The sequence below is a fragment of the Pteropus vampyrus genome, unplaced genomic scaffold (genome assembly GCF_000151845.1).
Source record: "Pteropus vampyrus isolate Shadow unplaced genomic scaffold, Pvam_2.0 Scaffold12, whole genome shotgun sequence".
NCBI classification, from domain to species: Eukaryota; Metazoa; Chordata; class Mammalia; order Chiroptera; family Pteropodidae; genus Pteropus; species Pteropus vampyrus.
The window spans coordinates 16,481,998-16,504,652 of record NW_011888793.1 but is presented as its reverse complement, the minus strand read 5'-3'; the positions used below and the strand labels follow the sequence as shown (position 1 = coordinate 16,504,652).

Below are 22,655 nucleotides of genomic sequence, written 5' to 3'. Positions count from 1 at the left end.
TGGTATAGCTGAAGATCAAGTGTTCCTGAAGATGTAGCATTTGAAGGGCAATTTTCATGTGCATAATAGCCTATCAAAATTCCAAAAATAAATAAAATGATGGCTGTACAAAGTATTTTGAAAAGGCAGCAAAAGTTGCAGTGGTTACTCTTTGGTGCAGATCTCGTATAATGGGTAGCATAGTCAGACTCTTCCTGAAGTCGCTGAAACCTGCCTTTGGGTGAAGTTGCTGGTTGAATGGAATCAAGATTGAGGTCCGCAGTCTCTGAGTTCTCCAGGTTCTGAGTCTCAGCACTGTCTAGCTGGAACTGATCAAAGCCAGGTTCTTCCAGTTCCTTTTCCATGTCCCACTCTAAGTCAAGGGCAGTGGCTTGAAGGTCATCATTGTCTAAGTACTGTGAATGTCCTGGAGCTCTTTGATCTGCACTGACCTTTTGATAGGCCATCTTTTTACCTGTGAAAATAAGGGAAGTATAGTTTCTTAAAATAAACAATAAAGAAAACATCCAAAGTGAAAACACAACAGTAAACTATATTATATGTCCATAAAATTTTCATGATTAAAATCAGCAGAAATGCATTGCCCCTATAGGAATATCATATATTAGTTAATTATTTATGTTTTGGTATTCATGTTACTAGAGGAAAAAATATTAAAAAAAAAAAGTAGAAGGTATTTAGTGAAATAGCTTATGAGAGAACAAAATATACACACATATACACACATATACTATTAACCTCTGAAGCTCAAGAAAAAAACTACAGTCACAAATGCACATATTACAATTAAGGCAAAATTTAAGCTTACACATTTTCAAAATCACTTTTAAGAAAAAACTAAGGACAAAAGCAATAAAACTGCTATTTGATAAGTTAAGGGGGGAATAAAAGACACTGGGATAATTTACATTACCAGAATCAATTTTTTAAAACACAAATTTAGGATAAGAATAGGCAGAACAACAAATGAAGTAGCAGCTCTATAGAAATATAAGCAGCAAAATCTGGTACATTACATAGTGATGAGTAATCAAAAGGATCGGAAAAATTTAAGGCTGCCATGCAAGACCAAGGTGTTCCATGGAATTAGTGACACAAATTATCCTGATGCACTGAACTTTAAATACAAGTCTGAGATGGCATTTGTCCAAAGAAGGAAGCCTTCTGCCATGCTAGGAGAGTTTGGTTTCATAACCTTGCTACAGGAGTGACAGATGGAGGTTTTTCTCCCTACATAGTTTTGGATGACAGTTTGTTGTATCCTGCAGAGTGGTATTAGGATAACTAGGCTAATTAACTACAAGTGGTCCTCGATCTGTATTCAGTAACCCACTCGTGTGTTATAGTTGCAGATTAAGAGTATTCGTAACTAAATATTCTGTATATTAGATATGTCACTCCAGCTGGACTCTAAGGTCCCTCACTATATTTTATGATTTTTCTAAGTGCCCCACTGTGGGCAAAAAACAGAGCTCACCTGACAACTGATTAGCCAACTACCTTAGGGCCAGAGGTTGACATATGAATGCCAATAAAAAAGATACAAACAAGAACTTCATGAAAGGGAGTGGCCTTATGCACAGAATTATGGGTATGCACAGCTCCAATCTTGACTGGTAGAAGCCCATATAAATTAAAATGTTATGAATGTTTTAGAAAGTTCAAATATGGGTAACTAATTTGACAAAGGAGCCAAAAACATACAATGCAAAAAAGAAAGGCTTTTCATATAAATAAGGTGCTGGGAAAATTGAAAAGCAACAGGCAAAAGAATGAAACTAGACTGTTATCTAGCAGCATACACAAAAATTAATTCAAGATAGATTAAAGACAAATATAAGACCTGCAACAATGAAATACATAGAAGAAAACGTAGGTACTAAACTTATGGACCTTGATCTCAAAGAGGGCCTCATAAACTTGACCTCATAAAGACGGGAAGTAATAGCAAAAATAACGAATGAAACTCCATCAAATTAAAAAAGTTTCTGCACAGCAAAAAAAAAATCAAAAAAACAAAAATCCAACCAACCAAATGGGAGAAGATATTTGCAAGTAATACTTCTAATAAGAGACTAATATACAAAATATATAAAAAACTCAGACAATTCAACAACAACAAAAAAAACAAACATTCCAATTAAAAATGGGCAGAGGACATCAACAGAAACTTTCCCAAGATCTATGGAGGGCCAACAAATACATGAAAACATGCTCAGTAGCTATAAGGGAAATGCAAATCAAAACCACAATGGCATACTGCCTCACACGTTAGAATGGTTATCATCAATAAGACAAGAAATAACAAGTGTTGAATAGGTTGTGGGGAAAAAGGGACCCATGCACACTGCTGGAGGAAATGTAAATTGCTACAATCAGTAGGGAAAAAAGAAGTAGGGAGTTTCCTCAAAAAATTAAGAATAGAGCTATCATGTGACCCAGTAATCCATCTTCTGGATATCTACCTGAATAATTTACAAACATTTGTTCATAAAGATATGTGTATCCCTATGTTCATTGCAGCATTATTCATGGTAACCAAGACATGGAAACAACCTAAGTGTCCTTTGATGTATGATTGGATAAAGAAAATGTGCTACATAAATACAATGGAATACTACACAGCCATAAAAAGAATGAATTATCGCCATTGCAACAACATGGATGTGTCTTGAGAGTATCATGCTAAGTGAGATAAATCAGACATGAAAAGACAAGAACCATATGATTTCACTTATATGTGGCATAGAAAACAGAAAGCAATGAAAGGACAAACAAAACAAATTCATAGACACAGACAACAGTATAGTGGTTACCAAAGGGGAAGAAGGGTGGGGGAAAGACGAAGAGGGTAAAGGGGGGGTCACATATTTGGTGACTGAGGGAGACTAGACTTTGGGTGGTGAGCACGCAATTCAATATATAGATGATGTATTATAGAATTTACACTTGAAACATATAATGTTATTAACTGATGCCACCCTAAAAACTTTAATTTAAAAAAAGAAAGTTCAAATATAATTAAATATTAAACTTTATAAAATAAAAAAATGTAATTCTCACCAGATTTCTCATAAACTAGGATTTGTTCTTACCCAGCATCGACTCAATAAATGAGTATCTAGTCCCTGTCAGTAGTGTGATAAACAATGAAGACAAAGATAAATGGGTCCGTATTTCTCAAGTAGGGAACAATTCAGAGAAACAAAAGCATAAACAAAAAAGTAAGTCAAATAAAATATGCAAAGTGCAAAGGAGACTCAAGGGTGATTGATCCTACCAGAGAATATGGAAAAAGACTTCCCAAGTGACCTCTGATGCATTTTTGACAAGAGAGATGGAGTTAACTAGGGTAGACCAGTGATATGAGAGGAAGGCATCTGGGCAAGGGAAAATCTACAAGCGCACAGAAGAATGAGAACATATGGTATGTGGATCAGCTGAAAAACCAGATTAGTATGTTTTGGCGATAGAGCACATAGGCCAGAGAAAAATCTAAGAAAGTTGATAAACTTCGTGGGCAAATGGTTTAACATCTATGCAGCCCAGGGTTTTCATCTGTGAAGTGGATACAATAATAATATAAACCCTACAGTGCTGTAATTAGAATAAATTGAGACAGTGAACCTAATATATCCATTGAATATGGCATGGGTTAGAAAGACATTTCTGGTATTAGAAGAGAGAGGATGTCAAAGATTATTGGGAGAAATAAAGTCAGTTCAATAAAGCAGAAGAAATTATATAATTGTGCAAGACATTGTGAAGGAGCGTAGGTTGCTTGATATCCATGTACAGACATATGATAATTATTGGTTTGTTTGACTTTTTTAACATTTAGTCTATATAAAGAGACTAAAACATTGTTTTAAAGTACACATGACATGCCAGCTGTTATCATGCAGGTACTATGAATGACAAAACAGCCCCAGAAATAATTCTGCGGACTCTTTCTTTTGACTTCCCTCTTTCCTGCCCTCCCTCCCTTCTGCTTGTCCCCATTTCCAAAATAATTCAAGAAAGTGCAGTATTTGAATTCTGTCTTTGTTCACATCTAGATAAGCAGAGAATAGGAGTAACGAGTGACGAATTGAGTTAGTAATAATTATTCAGGTTGGTTGGGGGCGATTAACTGATAAAGTATCTAAATCACACTTGGTTAAATAAAATAAAAGAATACCAGAGGATAGAAAAAAAAACCTGAAACAAGTAGAACTAAAGAATCTTTAAAATCCATAATTCTAACCCTCTCATATTACAGAAGTAGAAACTGAGATCCAAAATTGAATAACTCCATTAAGACTGAGAAAGTGCTATTTGGGTACACACTTCTTAAGGTGACTGTGGTTTTATAAAGATATAAGACTAAAAAGTTGGCAGTAAACTAATGTTAAATGCTTCACAATTCAATTTATTTTAATATACATTATAAAATACTGCAATTTCTTAGCACTAGTCAATGTTTTTCTTGTTTGGTTTAAACATCAATACATTCCTATCATTACATGATACTATATTTATTTCTTTATTCAGTTCATGTATTATTGATTAATTTACTTAATATTGTCTCAATGTGGTTTTCTTGATTTTTTCCCCCTCTCATTTTAATGAACCAGAGTCTCTCTAAAGGCTTTTTTCAAAAAATAAATTGTAAAACATGGTTTATATTGAAGGAATACTTGGCACATAGGAGTTACTATAAAAACGTGAGATTGCTATTTCTGACCTCTAATACAAACATTCAAAGTCGTTTCCCTGCAAATCACTTAAAAACCATTGCAGTGATGAGGCAGAGTTTTCATTTTCAGTTTGACAATAGTCATTCCATCACATGGACATCAGCAATTTAACGCTTTTCAAATATCAGACAGAACCATCAATTAAAATGTAATGCAGATACAGATATTAACTCCTCATCATGATGGATATCTGCCCGACACCCTTACAACGACTTTGGACTCATCATACAGTTATAAATTTTCACTAAATTCACCCTTACTACGACTTTGGACTAATACACATTTATAAATTTTCACTATATTTTATCTTCTAGGAGCGCAATATTTGGGTCAAAGGCAGATAGAGCCAGTTGATGTAACAAAATCCAAAGTATTTTGGAAAAATTATCAAGAAAAGTATGTGATAGCATATACAATGAAGAATTTAACCACTTAAGAGTGTGTGTGTATATCCATTTCTTTAAAATTATCTTGCCTTAAGGAAATAGCATAGCTTTTGCAAAAATATAACATAAATCTCTGCTCTGTTTTGTTTCACTTTATCTAAAATAAACTCCTCAAAAATAAAACTGAGTAATAAGCTATTAAGTAAATAAAAGTTTGATAACATATTCAATTTTGAGTCAGCACAAATTATTTCATGAGCCCCACAAAGAATGTAGCTTTCTTTAAAATATCTATGCCCTATGAGACAAGTAAAGGACATATCACATTTCTTTTACCAGAAGTTTCAATTTCCAAGTGCAATGAAAATGTTATATTAAAGAAAGAAATCTTCAGCAAACTCAGCATGTATCATATAATTATACCATTCAAACTTCATACATCTTCTATTACTGATACGCAAAGTTCATTTAATTTATACTGTCATATTGCTTTACAGCTACTCTATGTGGGTAATTTCAAAAATACATGTAGCAGATTTTAGAATCAACCACATGAATCTTTCTCTAAAAATGATGTACTTTAATGTAGACTGGATCATAGAAACTTGTGACGTTTATTCGAATAGAAAAATCTGTAACATTCTTATATTCTATGTTGTGCCACTTGGTCTTTTTTATACAATGAAATTTTTATGAAAGGTAGAAAATATTCTCCATATTTTCAACATATCTTATTGATTTAAGTGAGATCCTTTCTTACCCAGGCCCACACCAGAAGCCAAACTGTTTTTCAAATTCAATATATTAAAATAATTTTTTATAGTGAGTAGTTCTCTTTTAACCATAAAGGATATGTTTCAAGACCCTCAACAGATATACTATGTGCCTGAAACTGTAGATAGTATAATACTTTGTATATACTCCTTGTCCTATAGATATTTATGATAGTTTAATTTATAAATTTGGCACAGTAAGAGATTAACAAAATAGATTAGAACAATATACTATCAAAAAGATATGTGACTGTTGTCTGTTTCTCAAATATTTAATTTTTGTAAAACCTTCACTCACAAAGTTAGTGTCTTTTCCATTTTAACTAAGCATTTATCATGCACTGTGGTTGTAAATTTTGCAGTTTTGAGGTGCTACAGAACAAACAGTACACACATTTCTTCGCAATTTCACAAACAGAAAATTTATTCTTACCATAAATTTTAGCAACTACAGAATTTATATTCTTTCTCTTTCCTCATTTAGAACTTTCACCTTTTCACTTAAAAGAAGCATGTTGCAGCTTCTCTTTGGCACATCTGAATTGACAGCATCACCACTCTTGCACTATGGTCATTTTTAAGTAAAATAAGGGTTATTTGAATACCAGCACTGTGATATCAAGACAGTAGATCTGATAATCAAGATGGCTACTAAATGACTAACAGTGGAGATGCTGGACAAATGGTCAAGTCACATTCTGGGCAGGACAAAACAGATAGCAGGAGATTTCATCATGCTATTCAGAAGGCAACACAATTTAAAACTTATGAATTGTCTATTTCTGAAATTTTTCACTTAATATTTTCAGACCACAACTGACTGCAAGTAACTGAGACCATAAGAAGCAAAACCATGGATAAAGGACTACTTTACATTTATCCCTTTATAAGGAACAAACAAACAAACAAAAACAGATAAAAGTTGAACTAAAAAGGTATTTTTTTTCTAGACTATGACAGGTTTAGATCAATAAAGAAATTTGTATTCTTACTGAGCATACAATTAGTTGAAAAATAAGTTGATATTTCTAAATGCTTTATTTCACACATTTTTAGTGGCTGAAGCTAAGTAAATTATATAGAAATAAAAGATGAATACAGAAAAAGGCTAAAATTTTAATATGTAAAATACAATCTCTGGTAGCTGCAGATGTAGCCTAGCACAATGGATGATAAATATTTTAGATGATAAATACATGTTAACAAAAGTTTCATTTAATAAGTTATATATTACAAATGCCACTTAGAAATATAATCACAGCACTGTTACTTTATTGCTCAACAATCACAATGAGGGAATTTATTACATGAATGCCTGACTTTCATAATCTCTAACTTAGTAGATTCCATAATTAGACTAACTGGTTCAAAATCTATCTCTGATATGTATTTATTAGACCAGTTACTTAATGTCTTTATGCTTAGATTTTGAAAACAATAATGGTGCTGCATCTATAGCATTACGAGTAAATGAGATAAATTATTAAAGGTGCTTATAACGAGTTCCATTATAAGCAATCCACTAATAAAGGATCACTGGAAAAATTCTATAGAGTTTAAAAATTTCTGGAGTGATCCTTTAAGGTACAGCCTTAATTAACTTAAATTATGACCAGAAGCCTTAAATTTCAATAACAAGAACCAGTGGGAAATGCAGTGGTCTACTCAAGCACTTTTGAGAGTGGGAAGCATCTACTAACTATTAGCTATGATTCAGATAGATAAGAGGAAAGTGTGGCTAATGTTTATACAAAAGTTATTATTACATTTGACTTACAACTACCAATTCTATATCTTGTTATTGCAGAGTTGTTTCTTGTTAGTCTGTTTATAAAAAGAACAAGAGAGCTTTTCCATAATGCTGAAGAGTTCAGTTTAATAGTTCCAAGAATTAGTAATAATTAGTCATGAACAGGAGTTATATATGTGTTGTAGAAAAACATGTTCGTCATAGGTGGTTGACTTGACCCACTGACTATGAAGATACCAGTAATATATAACTTGGTATAAAACACTATAGATATTATTAGAATTAGGAATACATATAAAGACTTTCCTACTTGTAAAATGTATTTTTCAAGTAAAATAAATGAATGGATCTGGTAGATTAATTTTAAAATATAAAACAGAATCTCAATTTCCTATGATAGTTCTATGATTGAATCTTTATTGTACAATGGGAAAAAAATATTCATATAGCATTTCCCGAAGCTTTGAACATCAACTCATTTTCTAGTTTGAGCGAATTGATTTGAGGTAAAGGCATTTCTTAGAAATGTCAGTGCATCATCAAAAGGCATTCATTATGCACTTTCGTGCAGTATTACTCTAGATGCTGTACTGGTGAACTATATGAGCGCCCAGAGGAATTTTAAAATTTAAGAATAGTCCTTATAAGCTAAAATCAGTTGACATAAATTTTTTCAGTACTAACCTAGTTTGTACAAATAAAGCCCATATTTGTGGAATACATTTTTGTTGTTGAAAGCTTTAATGGCTTCAATTTGAGAGCAGAGCAAAAGATAAAACTATAAAAACAGTAATTCAGAAGACTCTGTTCCCTGACTTAATTTTCCAGTATAATGAGATTTTTTTTCTGTCTGGTTTGGTGAAATAGCCCTGGCAATTGCTATAGTGTCTGTAAATGCAGTAAGAATTTCTTATTTAATTGCAATTTTGCATGTCAACTGCATATAAGAAATGACAATAATTATTTGTTGTTCATGCTTCACTAATTGAATAGAATATGTAAAAAATAAAAGGAAACTATTATCTGTGCTTGATTCTTAGGGAAAAAAGTCAAAGTTTACTCTTAAATGGTAATAGCACATTAAATTTGGCAGATAATCTAGCTGAAAAGTATAAAACTCACTTTACTCTGAGGCTTGAGTTACACCGATCGTTAAATGATATGTAAAAAGTATGCTTATAGGATGCCAAATTAATGAGCTATAAGTTGCAAAATTCCGTCAAAACCATTTGAGGAAAAATTATTTGATGAAATTCAGCAGGTTTGTGTAAATTTGTTTTATACAGCTTGCATATGTATGACCACCTGGTCAGTTCCCTGAGTGGGCTGGCCTTTCTTTAGGTACCTGTGTGTAATCACAATTACTGTATGTAACACATTCTAACTGAATGGTTGGTTGAGCCCATCTGAGCTTCTGTATTTATGGTAATGTTTTTCAATATTAGAATGATATAATATAATTTACAATTTGGCAAAGAGAAGAATTAATTTAAATGAACTAAAATAATACAGAGAACACTCTGTTTCCTGAACAGGTAGCTTGAACATTTAGTATTTTTAGACTATCTATCATGGGAGTTTAATTCTCACTAACATCACAAAACTTTCTACTTTAAGATGTGTAAACAGTTCCTGTTACTCCTGCATGGCCTCTTTTCCTGGTCCATTTTGGTGTCTGATTCTACCTAGATTCTAGAGTATCTTTTTTTTTTGGCCTGGTCATCATTTCCATTTACAGTAAAATCTCTAGAAGTATTTATTTACTTCCACGGCATGTACATTCTTTGCACCTTGAGAGTATTAGAAGTGGCTTAGAAATGCACAAAGGCAAGATAAATGAAATCATAAAAATATAAAATAAAGAAGATTGGAGGAGAAGAAATTCTAATAGTCTAGCTAAAGAAAGCCACTATAATTGAGTTTTAATGTAGTTCAGAGTTTCACCGCAGTCAGGGCAAAGAAGGGTATCTGTGGAGTCTTCAAATTCCACCAGCCTTCTCCTAATCTCACTTTCTAACGTGTAAGGCCGTCAGTCTTGGCTGAAAGTTTGTTTTTAATTTTATTTCATCTAAGTTATCTCTTTTTGTACTTGTAGGTTTCTATGTAGGGAAGATACTTTTCTCTATCTAGCCAGAGAAATATATGAGTCTCCTTATTATCTCTTACACTTAGATTTTGATAAATAGAAGTGACAATACTAACATGTTATCCAAAATAATGTGCTAGGAGAGAAATTATTGAACCTTAAAATGATCCAGGACCTACTATAAGGTTTGGGCTTTACATACATTATTCATATAATCAAATAATAAGAACTATTATTTCCATTTTACAGATGAGGTATCTTAGACTTACCACTTAAGTCATCTCCCCAAGTTCTCACAGCCAGTAAGTGCAAGCAGCTGGAGTATCACACCCGGCCTGTCCAATTCTAAAAGCTATTCTTATAAAAATTGCAACATTCAGACTCCCTACAAGCCTCCAAAGCTGGCAGGATGCTAATAAATTCAGAGATCTTTTTGGTTTATTCATCCCCGGTTATGGAGTCTCCATGGCCATTCACTCTGAATTGGTTCTGCCTCCATCTTTAGATCTGTAAGAGCTGCTCTGACTCCAGGACCTAAAAGATCTCCGTTGTTTGCTCTCCACAGCACCCTGGCAGGCATCAATGTTTCCCGGCACTGTGGTTTTGAATAAGGGAGAACTGCTTCCAAGTACATAGCTCTGAAGAAAGACCACAACCTCTACTTTATGATCTCTTCTTAGCAACGCTTTCAACATTTCTCCTTTCTCCTGCCGCTAAGGGACAAAGGCACAACAACTCTGCTTAGAACTTGAAAACTGCAGTTCACATTCAACCTGCTTCTGACCTGTTTTCAGCTATTAAAACCCTTTGGCCCATCCTGTCCTACTCCCTACTATGTCTGGTTTCCAGTGGTCTGAGAGGGCTTCGAGGGTGTCAAGAGTTAACACATCACTACAATCACCACTTGGCTCTTTGAGCGCTATCTGCCAGGAGAAGCCTCTTAGCTTGGTAGAGAACATAGCAATTTTTTATCCTTTCAGCCAGCGTGAATGTTCTTAAATTGCTGCTTTTTGACTATGGCTTTTGGATTTCTAGGAACAGATGAAGCTTTTATCTCCATGAGGCCACTAGGCACTCTAGTTTTCAAAAGTAATTTATTGGTTTACTTTAAAAATCTCTTTATTCTTCAAATAGGATCAACAGGTTTCTACAAAGAAGTGCTTTATTCTAAAATTCGCATGGCTATGTTTCCTAAAATCATAACACAGAAAGGCTATTTGAGGTGCAGTGGTAATCCAACAAACGTACCTAGAATCTATGTTTTTTATTTACTGAAATTGCTCTTTTCTTACTTATTACTTTGGGGTGTTATTATGGAAAAATGTCAATATGTCATGATACTGTGATTAACTGATGGGAAACGAAACATCCCAGAAAAACACTTTGGTACAGTATGTTTATGTTCACTTAAAATTCAGTTAGTAAAAAAACATGTATCATATGAACCATCCTAAACCCAAGAGTAAGATCTAAATGTAAAAAATTAGCATTCAGCTTTCAAATTGTTAGATCACGACTTAAAGAAAATTAAAATTGGTAATTTAACCAAAAATATAAGATTTCATTGGTTAACATAATGGAATGGTCCTTAGAAGACAAAGATCATGTATATCAATTCACTTAATCTTAAGGCTAAAAATTAGTATGTTTTCCTAAGTAGTAGGAATACATTAATGGTAAGAAAACTAAGAAAAGTGAAGCCTCAGTTGACAACTGAGGACAGAATCGATATTGAAATGCTTTTCAAGAATTATCTCAAGCAACACATGAACAGAGAAACAAATTGCCCAAGATTTTGCTATTCTTTCTTACTTCTAAAGTGCCATATTCATAAACATACACACATCTGAAGCTAAACGAGAATATGTTTTACTATATTTTCTTCTAGGCCCTCCACTGATACAAAAATGAAATTTTATCTGAAAAAAAGTTGACAAAGTTATTTTAAGGTAGAAAATTCAAGCTCTTTCTACAAGTGACCTTTCTTTAAATATGATAACACTAGTAACTGTTAACCTTTTCAATAAAAGAGAATAAATTAAATTGGAAAAAATAGGACAGGATAACAAATACTATAGCAATATATTACCCTATATGACAATTTGGCATTAAGAAGTTAACTATTATTATGCATTTACATATATGCATACTAATAGGATTGGGTAAATTAAAACAACTAAACAATTCTCTAAAACTTACATTAGGCATTGCTTATGTCATTTATATTTAATTTATGAACAGGAGTATTATAAAAAATGAAAGACCTCCAATGGCACATAAAAGTAATGATGATATGAAAGTAAATGTCAGACAAAAGGCATGAAAATACAATATTCACAAAGGCATTAAGTGTAAAACATTTAACAGAACTTTTATGTAATTGATACCATTGGACAGTTTATAATAATGTATGCAAAATTTTAAAATTCACCCAACACTTCAAGTTTTAATGTTAAATATTACTTTACCAATATGAATTTTAGCTTCTTTTCTCACTAATTTTCTTTCTTTCTATAATACATCCTTTTTCTTTTTCTTTATATTTTTGCCTCCCATCAGCCCTTCCCATTATTTCATTTTTACTTTTTCATTCTTACTTATTTCACCACTGATATTTCAAGAACTCACTGAAAAATAAAATTGACCGAAAAGAATTCATTTCTTCTTGTATATATTATAATACTATATCTTGAACTATAAAGATATCAGTGGATTTTTTAAAATTTGGAGTGATGATCTGATGATCAAACCAAAGATGATGTTTTGCTCTACCATTCCAAATACAGTGAATCTTAAGCCTTCAAGATAAAAGTAAAACTCAACGTATCCTTAACCTGCTGCTTGGGAGTTCTATTCTCTAACACTCTGTGGAAAGACCTAAAGATCCTTCAACCTAACACTTTTACATGGAGTCCCTTTAGCTATTGTGACATGGGATTTCTCATTCCTATCATCCTCCATAACTATAATCTGTATATAACACCCAAATGATTCTCTATATCTCAATCATATCTTAAGGACCAAAGCATTCTTTTTCTTTTCTTTATTATTATTTTTTAATCCTATAAAGGTTAAGATCTTTAATCATTCTCTGAGTAATTTTAAATAATTGAGAGCCTGACATGATGGAAATATAGTTTTCACCTAAAAAGGAGCGTAATCTTTATGGATATGGAAAAACAGAATTAAATTCAGAAAATAGGAACATACATTGTAATATAAGTTGTAAATAGATGACCTTGACTAGTTTAATTGTGCTGATGAGTATAGTATTAGAAAAAATAACACATTAATGTATGACTAGCTACTCTCTATTTACATTAATTCATTTAATCATGAGAACAGTACCATGAAGTTAGCATTTTATCATCTTCATTTTATAGATAAGGGCACAGAAGAGAGAGAGTTGAAATCACTTCCTCTAGATCATAGGATTTAAATCCAGGTAGTATGGTTCTGTAATCTGTGTTCTTAACCACTCTGCTATAATGACAGAAAACAATTTCATGAAGACATATTTTGAATTCCTCCAAAAATTAAAAAAATATATATATAAGAACATCACTTGACTTTTCCACAACAAAGCCCTAAAAAAATAATCGCCATCTCTATGAAGCTTCCTTAGAGTCTTTAGGGGAAAACTGAGGAGAATAGGTGAATAAACTCACACATTCACACTCAGACATAAGCCTGTACTCCCTGGCCTCACTAAAATTACTTGAGGTTTCCCCAAATGCACTTCTTAGCCATGCTCACAGCTACTGGCTTCTTACACTTATGATTTTAATTAATGTAAAATATTTTTCTTTTCAACAGACTTCCCCTCTCTGGTTCTCCTCCAAGAATTAGGTATTATTCATATTTTTATTGCCCACAGTTTCATAATTCCTTAACAATGTAAATTTTTGTTGGACAAAATTCATAATTTTGACACCCCCTGAATAATTAATAATCTCCTCATACTTATATCTATGTTATTTCAAGAATACATATATATCTTAAAAGTAATTGTTTAAATTAAATGTGACAGCTCTTAAACAGGTGGAATAATAGTGTAATATTTATTTGCTAAAGTGTTTTAAGAGAATTGTACTTAAGTCACGAATAACTTTCATAGAGAAGGAATCCTTGGAGCCCTGAGCACCAAGAATTCTAACTATCCTGTTGGAGAAACCATGTGGTGAGGCACTGAGACCATATGGAAAAGAAACTGAGCCAAGGCATCTAAACCAAAATGCCAGTCATGTGAGATCAGACCAGCCACCAGGTGATTTCCAAAGCTTGTGCAACAAAAGAACTGAGCGGCTGAGACCTGCCCATTTTCCTGATCAAATAATGAGACATAATAAAATGGTTGTTGTTCAAAGCCACAAAATTTGGGGATGCTCAGCAATAAATAACTAGAATATCAGTAAAGCTATTTTTCTAAAATACAAATCTGACCATGTCACTTGATAGATTAAAATTAAAAGCCTATGAGGTATTCTTTTTGCACTAACAAGACATCTCCTTTCCAAGGCTATAAGACCTTTAAGCTGAGCCTAAACCTCCATTCTGATTCCTTCTACTTCCTGCTGTCAAGCACACATTGCACATGCTCATCCTCTGCCTGGTTTGTCCTGTTTCAGATTCTTGAATGTAGTTAATTTGTCTGGTTACCTTTTATCTTTGTAGCCTAGCATAGTATTTGAAACCTTGTAGCTGCTCAATAAATGATAGGCTCCAAATAGGCATGACATTTGAAAACTATAGAATTTCAGTAAGGTAATTGCCATTTTACCAGCAATGTGTCTTATAGCACTTACTTCAGCTCATTCAACCTTTAAAAGATTTAATGCTTATTCTATGTCATTCTAAGAGTTAATTGATGGGTAAAGTTAAATATTGTAACTAAAGGTAGTTGATAAACTGTAAAATCCAATATAATTGCTATTGTTTTAAAATTATAAACTATTAGGAATCAAGAGAGCTAGATTTGAATTCTGGATCCCCAATTACTAGCTATGAACAACAGGGCAAATCACTTTCCTTCAGAGGTAAAACTAAATTTGTGTGTGTGAAAACCAAATGAGATAATTCATAAATATATGCTTTAAGTATTATTTATCAATATTATATAATTAATGAATGGTTGCTAATGATAAATAGAAATTGGTTAATATAATTAAATAAATCATTCACATATTCACCGCACCCAGCTACCCCAATCTCTGAATATTACCGACATAAAAAGGGAAAACCACAAGTGAATTTGCACCACGAATGATTGACTTTCTCTTATTCCTGAACAGGACACAATGCCTGGAACAAAGAGATAAAACAGGAGACTTCTGGGCTGTGTATCAAGTATGAAGATTGTACTCAGGGGAATGGGGGACGCAGGAGCAGAAGGAAGAAGGAAGCAACCTCTGAAGAGATGGCCTCTGGAAAATCCATCCCAGAATTATCGACTTCAAATTCTTTAGACAAGGAATGCCCAACTCCCGGGTCACAGACTGGTAGAGGTCCGTGGCCACTTGGGAACCAGGCCGCACAGCAGGAGGTAAGTGGCTGGCAAGTGAGCGAAGCTTCCTCTGTTTTTGCAGCCAGCTCCCCAGTGCTAGCATCACCATCTCAGCTTCACTGAAGATCATCAGGCATTAGATTCTCATAGGACCATTGGTCCCTGCTGTCAAAAAGTCTGGGAGTCGCTGCCTTAGACGTATTATAAAGTTATTTACATTCAGAAGTGATGTGTGTAATGTAGGCATACATGGAAGTAAAAACAAAATCAGGGCCTGTATCTTAAGGCGCAGAATGTAAAGAGATCTATGGGAGAAGATTAATCCAACTCCCCTCCTGCACATAATACATTTTAATAGGAATCTATCCAGCAAAATCCATTTAGCTATGCCCAGAATGATCACGACTGACTGTGTAGAGATTGAAGTGCCTCAGTCCATCTGCTGATGATATTCATTGCTTTTTGGCACCTTCTACATATTTACCAAGTGTATGTAAAAGAAAGCCATGCTTCTTATTTCTAGGACAAAAACAGATGGTGCTCCAGCAGGTAATAATTTAATTAAATGGCTCCTAAAGCATGAACAAATTGTTCCAAAGAATAGAAAATATTTTTATTTATTCTTTAAAAATAGGAAGGATAGAAAAAACTAAATCAAGTTTGACTTTTTTAATGCAACAAAATTAGAGTTTAGCAAATCATCTGTTCTTAAAACAAAGTGTTTTTTCCTCTCTGCCTTCTTCCTAAATTGCAATCAAAATTGCCATAAATAATATTGATGTTGTTCATCAAGTTTCATTTATCATCTCTAAGAAATAAGTTCAAGCTAAAATGAAACATATTTTGATAAAGTTGCAATCAGATCTTGGAATAGGATGAATTTTTATGATATTCAAATTAAATTGCATAATGTACTTTATGAACTGAGGAGGATAATAAACTACATATCTAACATGCAGACTCTAATAATCAAAAACAAAGTCTTCCATTCCAGTTAAAGCCAGGAGGCCTTTTAAAAACCTCTGTAATATATGAATTAAAGATTTCATAATAGTAGAAAATAACAATTTTGCAGCATGATACAGTAAAGATCATACTTGGGTTAAAAATAGAAATGGATATGAATCCCAGTACTGCCATTTACTGTGTGAATTTAGGACAGGAACTTAATTTTTCTAAGATTCCTTCTCCTAGTCTGTAGATGAATACATGAATACAACACAGAATAACTGTAATTATAAGGTCACTGGGAGACTTCACTGGATAAATTTCAAGAACTTAACACAATTCTTAAGACAGAGTAAGCATTCTATAAATGGCTGCTAATCATCATCTTTAAAATTAATTAAGGAACAAGAATATGTGTAAGTATTGGAGCTATCAAATATAAACCAAAATATGTAAGAAATCAGTTCAAGTAAATTACAATCTATCTGCAAAGATGAAGCAAACATATAGAAGTAAACTGTAGGGTCTAAAATAAGAATTTAGGAATGGTGAAATTATGGAGTGTTTAAACAGGAACTAAATCTGTGTCTTGAAAAATGGATAGGGACAAAGAATGAAGAAGTTACTGAAAGAAATAATAAAGATGAACTCAAGCAAGAAATTGGGAATGCATATCTGAATGTAGAAATCAAAGCATGTACTGTCTTAATTGAGGAAATGGTATATACCAAGGTCTGGTAGAACACAAGTTTAGATTGATGAGATAGGAAGGTGTCTACATATGTAAAAGGCAATCATTGAAGGATCTTCCAGAATAAAAACATCATGAGAGTTGTGTTTCATAAAATGATACAGAGCAAGTAAAGCTAGAACATTATTGCAGTGAAGCAGGGTAATCAGATAACCCAGAGAGATGTACAGATAGATAAAAGTGAAGATTGAAACCATTTATACTAAACAATGATATCTTTTACCAAAGTTGGATTATTTAGAATTCAAAGTGTATACACTTGGCTTAATAATTTTATGATCATGTATAATAAGACCATGCTATATTTATAATGTGCAATGTTATATTTAATACACACTTATACTAAATATTTACAACCAATTAATTTTATACCTTAATTGTTTATATTATAATCATATTTAATATATATTATATGTATATATGAACTTTGCCTTGTGTGTTAAATGAAATGATGACAGCAATGCATCTTCCCCATTCATATCCTCAATCACCCATCTGTTACCAAAATTTTTACTGGCAAAATGGTTGGAAAGGAAGGAAGTTATGTATTGACATTACTCTGATCCCTACGGAAACAGGGATTTGCTATTGGCTGATGTCCCACTTCCCACCTACAGCAGTGGACCCAGGGACAGGCTAGGGGATATGAACCACGTTCAAGACACTTTCATTGTATTTACATCTCATTTCATGTCTTGAATGGTAAGGGCTACTGAAACCTATTCCAACAAAGAAGAGATCATTCTGAAGGTATAATTCAACCTTATACTTTCTCCTATTAAAAATTTCAAAGTAGGGTTGAGAATCTTTATAATGTTTTTTTTTTAAAGTCCTAATGACAATAGTTTTAGCAGAGTTTAATGCAAAGAAAATATTTATTAGGCATTAGACCAAGTCGAGACTTGGTTAAACATATTAAAATTTTCAAGGTGTTGAATCCCATTTTAATTTCTTTCTACCCTGATAAGCAATAATCCAAATGTTTCTCTGTGTTAAAATGAACTCTTGATTAAGAAAACAAACATTCAGGTTTCTTATAACCAAGAATATCTTAGATTTCAATGCCTTGTCTTCAAAAACTATAAAACCGGGTAGCCATAATCATGCTTGTATAAGTGTATATTGTGATATACAGTGGACCCCTGAACAACACTGGGGTAGCGGCACTCACTCCTTCACAGTCAAAAATCTGCATATAATTTAGACTCCCTAAAAACTTTACTAATAGCCTATTTTTGACTAGAAGCTTTATCAATAATAAATAGTCAATTAACACAGATCTTGCATTCTGTATGTATTACATACTGTGTTCTTAGAGTAAAGTAAGCTGGAGAAAAGAAAAAGTTAAGAAAATCATAAGGGAAAGAAAATACATTTACAGTACTATACGTATTTATTAAGAAAAAATCTGTGTATAATCAGATCTGTGCAGTTCAAACCCATGTTGTTTAAGAATCAGCTAAGTAAATGCGACCAGCTTTGAGAGAGCAGATACTTTATGAAGACATACTCCAGTCACCTTACTGGTACAGCAGACCCTCACCAACTTGAACAATTAGGCTTAAATTAAGGTAAATATAGAAACCTGAAAACTACTTTGATAGCACATTTCCAGTTTAAGAATTTAAGACCTTAAAAACAAAACAAAACAAAACAGGGTTAAGCTATTATATCCACAGAAATAACCTCTTAATAGTTATTATAAAAACAGTCTATATTTCTGAAATATGTGAAAACACTCCCTTCTGCATATAACAGATCTTATAGTCACTAAAAATAAATTATTAAAGATAGCAAACTCAACTAAGAATATCAAGAGTACGCTACACAATTTTAATGATATCGGCTCTTTTGCATTCTTTCTTTCTTCAGGGATCCCTCCCCTAGAGTTTCAAAAAGAAGTTTATGTATTCATCTTACTTTCTTCCAGAAAATATGCATATAAAAAGTCACTTTCCCAGGCCTCTTCCTTTTTCAAAGGTTGAAACCCTTCTTTCTCTGACTTAGAGTTGTTTACTTCAACATCCCATCTCCCACTTTAGACCCAGACGTTGAGAAAAATCTGGATGCTTATGTGAAAAAACAATTTAGAAAACTTGTTTTTAAATATGCTTATTAAAGCCCAGTTTACTTTCTCTCAATATTTCTGTGTTTCAATAGATGACTGCAAAAAACAGAAGTGACAAAAGAAAAAAAGGTAAATAAATTGCACTTCATCAACATCGGTTTTGTATTTTAAAGGACACTGACAATAAAGTGAAAAGACAATCCACAGAATGAGAGGAAATGTTTGTGAATCCTATCTGATAAGGGACTTTACCTAGCATATATAAAAAAACACTTACAATTTGATAATAAAAAGACAAATCAATTTAAAAACGGACAAAGTTTCTTAGTAGACATTTTTCAAAAGAAGATATACAAATGACTAATACACGCATGAAAAGATGCTGAATTTAATTAGGGAAATACACATCAATTAGCAATGAAAGATTTCACCCTCATTAGGGCAGCTATAATCAAAAAAAATACTAAAAAGTATTAAAGATATGGAGAAATTAGAACAGTCCTATATTACTAGTGGGAATGTAAAATTGTACAACTGCTTCGGAAAGTATTCTGGTAGTTCCTCAAAAGGTTACACATTAAGTTACTATATAATCTAACAATTCTACTTCTAGTCACATAAGCAAGAGAAATGAAAATATATCTATACAAAGATTTGAACACAAATGTTTCAAAGCAGCATTATTTATAATAACCACAAAGGGGAAACAACCCATTAAATGATGAAAGAATAAATAAAATGTACTATAATATTATTCAGCAGTGAAAATAATGTACTGATACATACTACAACACGGATGACTTCTGAAAATATTATGCTAAGTGAAAGAATGCAATTACGAAAGACCACATATTGTATGTTTCTATTTATACAAAAGGTCTAGAATAGGCAAATTTATAAGGACAGAAAGCCAATTAGTGATTGTAGAGGCTGGTGCAAAAAGATTGGAGGAAATGAGAAGTAACCACAAAATTGATTTGATTATAGTGACAGTTGTACAACCCTGAAGGTGTTAAAGACCATTAAATTCCACATTTCATATGGGGGCATTTTATGGTATACGATTTATATTTCAATGAAATTGCTTATAAAAAGAAAGTTTATTGCAAACTCTTATTATTTTTCCTCCGCCTTTGCTATAACTTCCTTTCCTAAAACCCAGTCGAAATTTCCTCATTTTTCATTTGTTCCCAGTAAGAGTGCTAGTCTATAAAGGCTATAGGCAAAAAGTTGGCAAAATGTACACAGAAGAAACCATATATTCCAGACTCATTCCAGGGAAACTTTCAGGTGGGAAAATGTTTGACCTTTGGGATCTATTTTCTGTTGGAAAGGTTAATGATTCCTCCCTTTCCTACCCACATACTGATGTTTGCTCATTAAAAAAAAAAAAAAAAAAAAAAAAAAAAAAAAAAAAATGCACACTTATACTGGTGTTTGTGAAAACTTAAAGCCTCTTCCTACATAGGATGTTAGACTCGGTAGCATTTTTTTTTTTTTTTAAATAGCTACCTCTATTAGTAAATATTCTGTGCCAGAGAATTGGATTGCTAAAATTATATTTTTAATAATACTGCTAAAGAGCAATCCTTATCCACATGCTTAATAATGCTAATAGAATGGTAAATATAAGGGAGACCTCAAATTCTTTATATTTTAATATTTTAAATGCCTTCATGACACCTTTAGGAATAGGAATCAAAGTTAAAAATTTCCCATCTGTAATTTTCTCTGACTTCCCATTCAAGCTTTGAAAGACAACTCTTTTATTTCAGAAATGTAAATGCTGGCTAATATAAATGGGAAAAGGCGGGGTGCTGCAGCTGTTTTGTGTACTTCCACTGCATCCGTTATTGTTGTTTTCCTTTCTGCTTTGCTTTTCCTTTCAGACACCAGAACATTAAACAAAAAACCACACTAAAAGTTACATTGATGTAGAAACGGCCAAATTTCCAGTGTTCTCCCCAGTTGTTTTACACATTTAAGGCTTGAAATGTTAAATAAACTGTGAAAATAAATACTCCTTTTTAATTTCTTAAAACACTTCAAAGAATTTAGTCTAGACTTGTCACTTGAGAAAACACTGAAGAGCAGATTTTAATAAATCCATTTAACTTTACAGTACATTTGCCATTTAAAAACATTTCTTTTTCTTCTGAACACAACTTAATGAACCTTTAATTTACCTTCATTCAGTATCCACTGAGGGTAGTTAAAAGACAAAAGTCTTAAGTCAATGCACTTAATTACAGTCATCATATGTTATTATGTACTGTTATATAACACCATATGCCAATTATCATGGGACTTTAATAGATACTGATAATTACCACACGCATATCTTTTTTATTATAGATCTACATCTGAACAATATCTTTGAAAATAAACAGTACTTTTAAAAGCTTTTTGCATTTGAGACACCGATTGTATAGGTTTCAAAACTAAATATTGTGTTAAGTAAGACAGCAAGAATTGTTCCCTAGTTATGCCTAGATATTAGACTATGTTCCAACTTATAATCAGAACTTATTGCATTTAGACATCAAAACGCATCAAGTCTAATTTATTTTGATATTTTATTTAATAATTTAATATTTATTTTAATATTTGACTTTTTAAAAGATGAAGCAAACGACAATTCAGGATATTCGTGGTATTAATTCATGAATTTTTAGAGGATTTATGTCACTCACCCAGTTCCCTGTCCCGCTTTTGAAAGTAACCTAAATTCACCTGTGCTGTTTGTCCCCTGTGTTTCTTAGTCCTTAATTCTGCTCCCAGCAATAATTAGTCTATATTTTGCATTGTTATTTGAGCTGTCTTTTGAAATTAAGAATATTTGGTTTCTCTCTGCCCTTCTTAAGAACTTTCTTTGCATACTCATTCTATCTGAAATAAAGCAAAAATTTCTTTAGCATGAAATATAAAATTCAGCATATGCACGTCCCAACCTACCTTTCATGTCTCATTGAATCTTTTGTTAAAACATCGTTGGTTTGTGCATTGGCCCCTGTACATGGAGAGCAAGGAGAGATCAAAGAAAGAAGCTGACCACTCCAGATTGGTGGATGTCAGGTGTAATAAGCAAAGGAACTTACATACTAGGCTTGTTTTGAGCAGCTGCAAGATGAATAGATCTCCACACCCACCTCTTATATGTTTATTCAGAGGTCTTAACTGGGTTCAGTCACGTATGCCATGCAGACGGTCTCAATAATATATCACTCTCTCAAGGCTGCATCCTCGAAAATGGGTCCCACTGAGAGAATAGTGAGCAAACATGCATTTCAAGGACAGAGGAGGGGATGAGGAGCTTCTAATTGCGGGACAATTGGTAGTCGAGTCCTCAAAATAACCTCCTCCAGTAGATATATTTTATATATACATAATGAGCACTTATGCAACCATTATCCAGCTAAGAAATCTTTATTCTACCTATTCTGAAACATTTACTTTTTTCCCCAAATGTTAATATCTCTAAAGTCATAGTGAGTCTTTACAATCACCCTAATCGGGATGGTGTTTATGATGTATTTTCACTTGTTTGTGCAAGTGCTAATTTGGTTATTATTCTGGACCTAACTAGACAAGTACATTCCCTCCAGGTTTCACATTATTAAGCCATTTAAGGATCATTTTAGAAAAATCTAA

At 32.8% G+C, this 22,655-nt stretch overlaps 1 protein-coding gene across 1 annotated transcript in view; it reads right to left on the bottom strand.

Annotated features, from left to right (window-relative positions):
* Nucleotides 1-22,655, bottom strand: part of NAALADL2 (N-acetylated alpha-linked acidic dipeptidase like 2) — a gene marked incomplete at its 3' end in the record, with an annotated part of 657,209 nt that overhangs the window by 463,945 nt on the left and 170,609 nt on the right. The window lies entirely within an intron of this gene.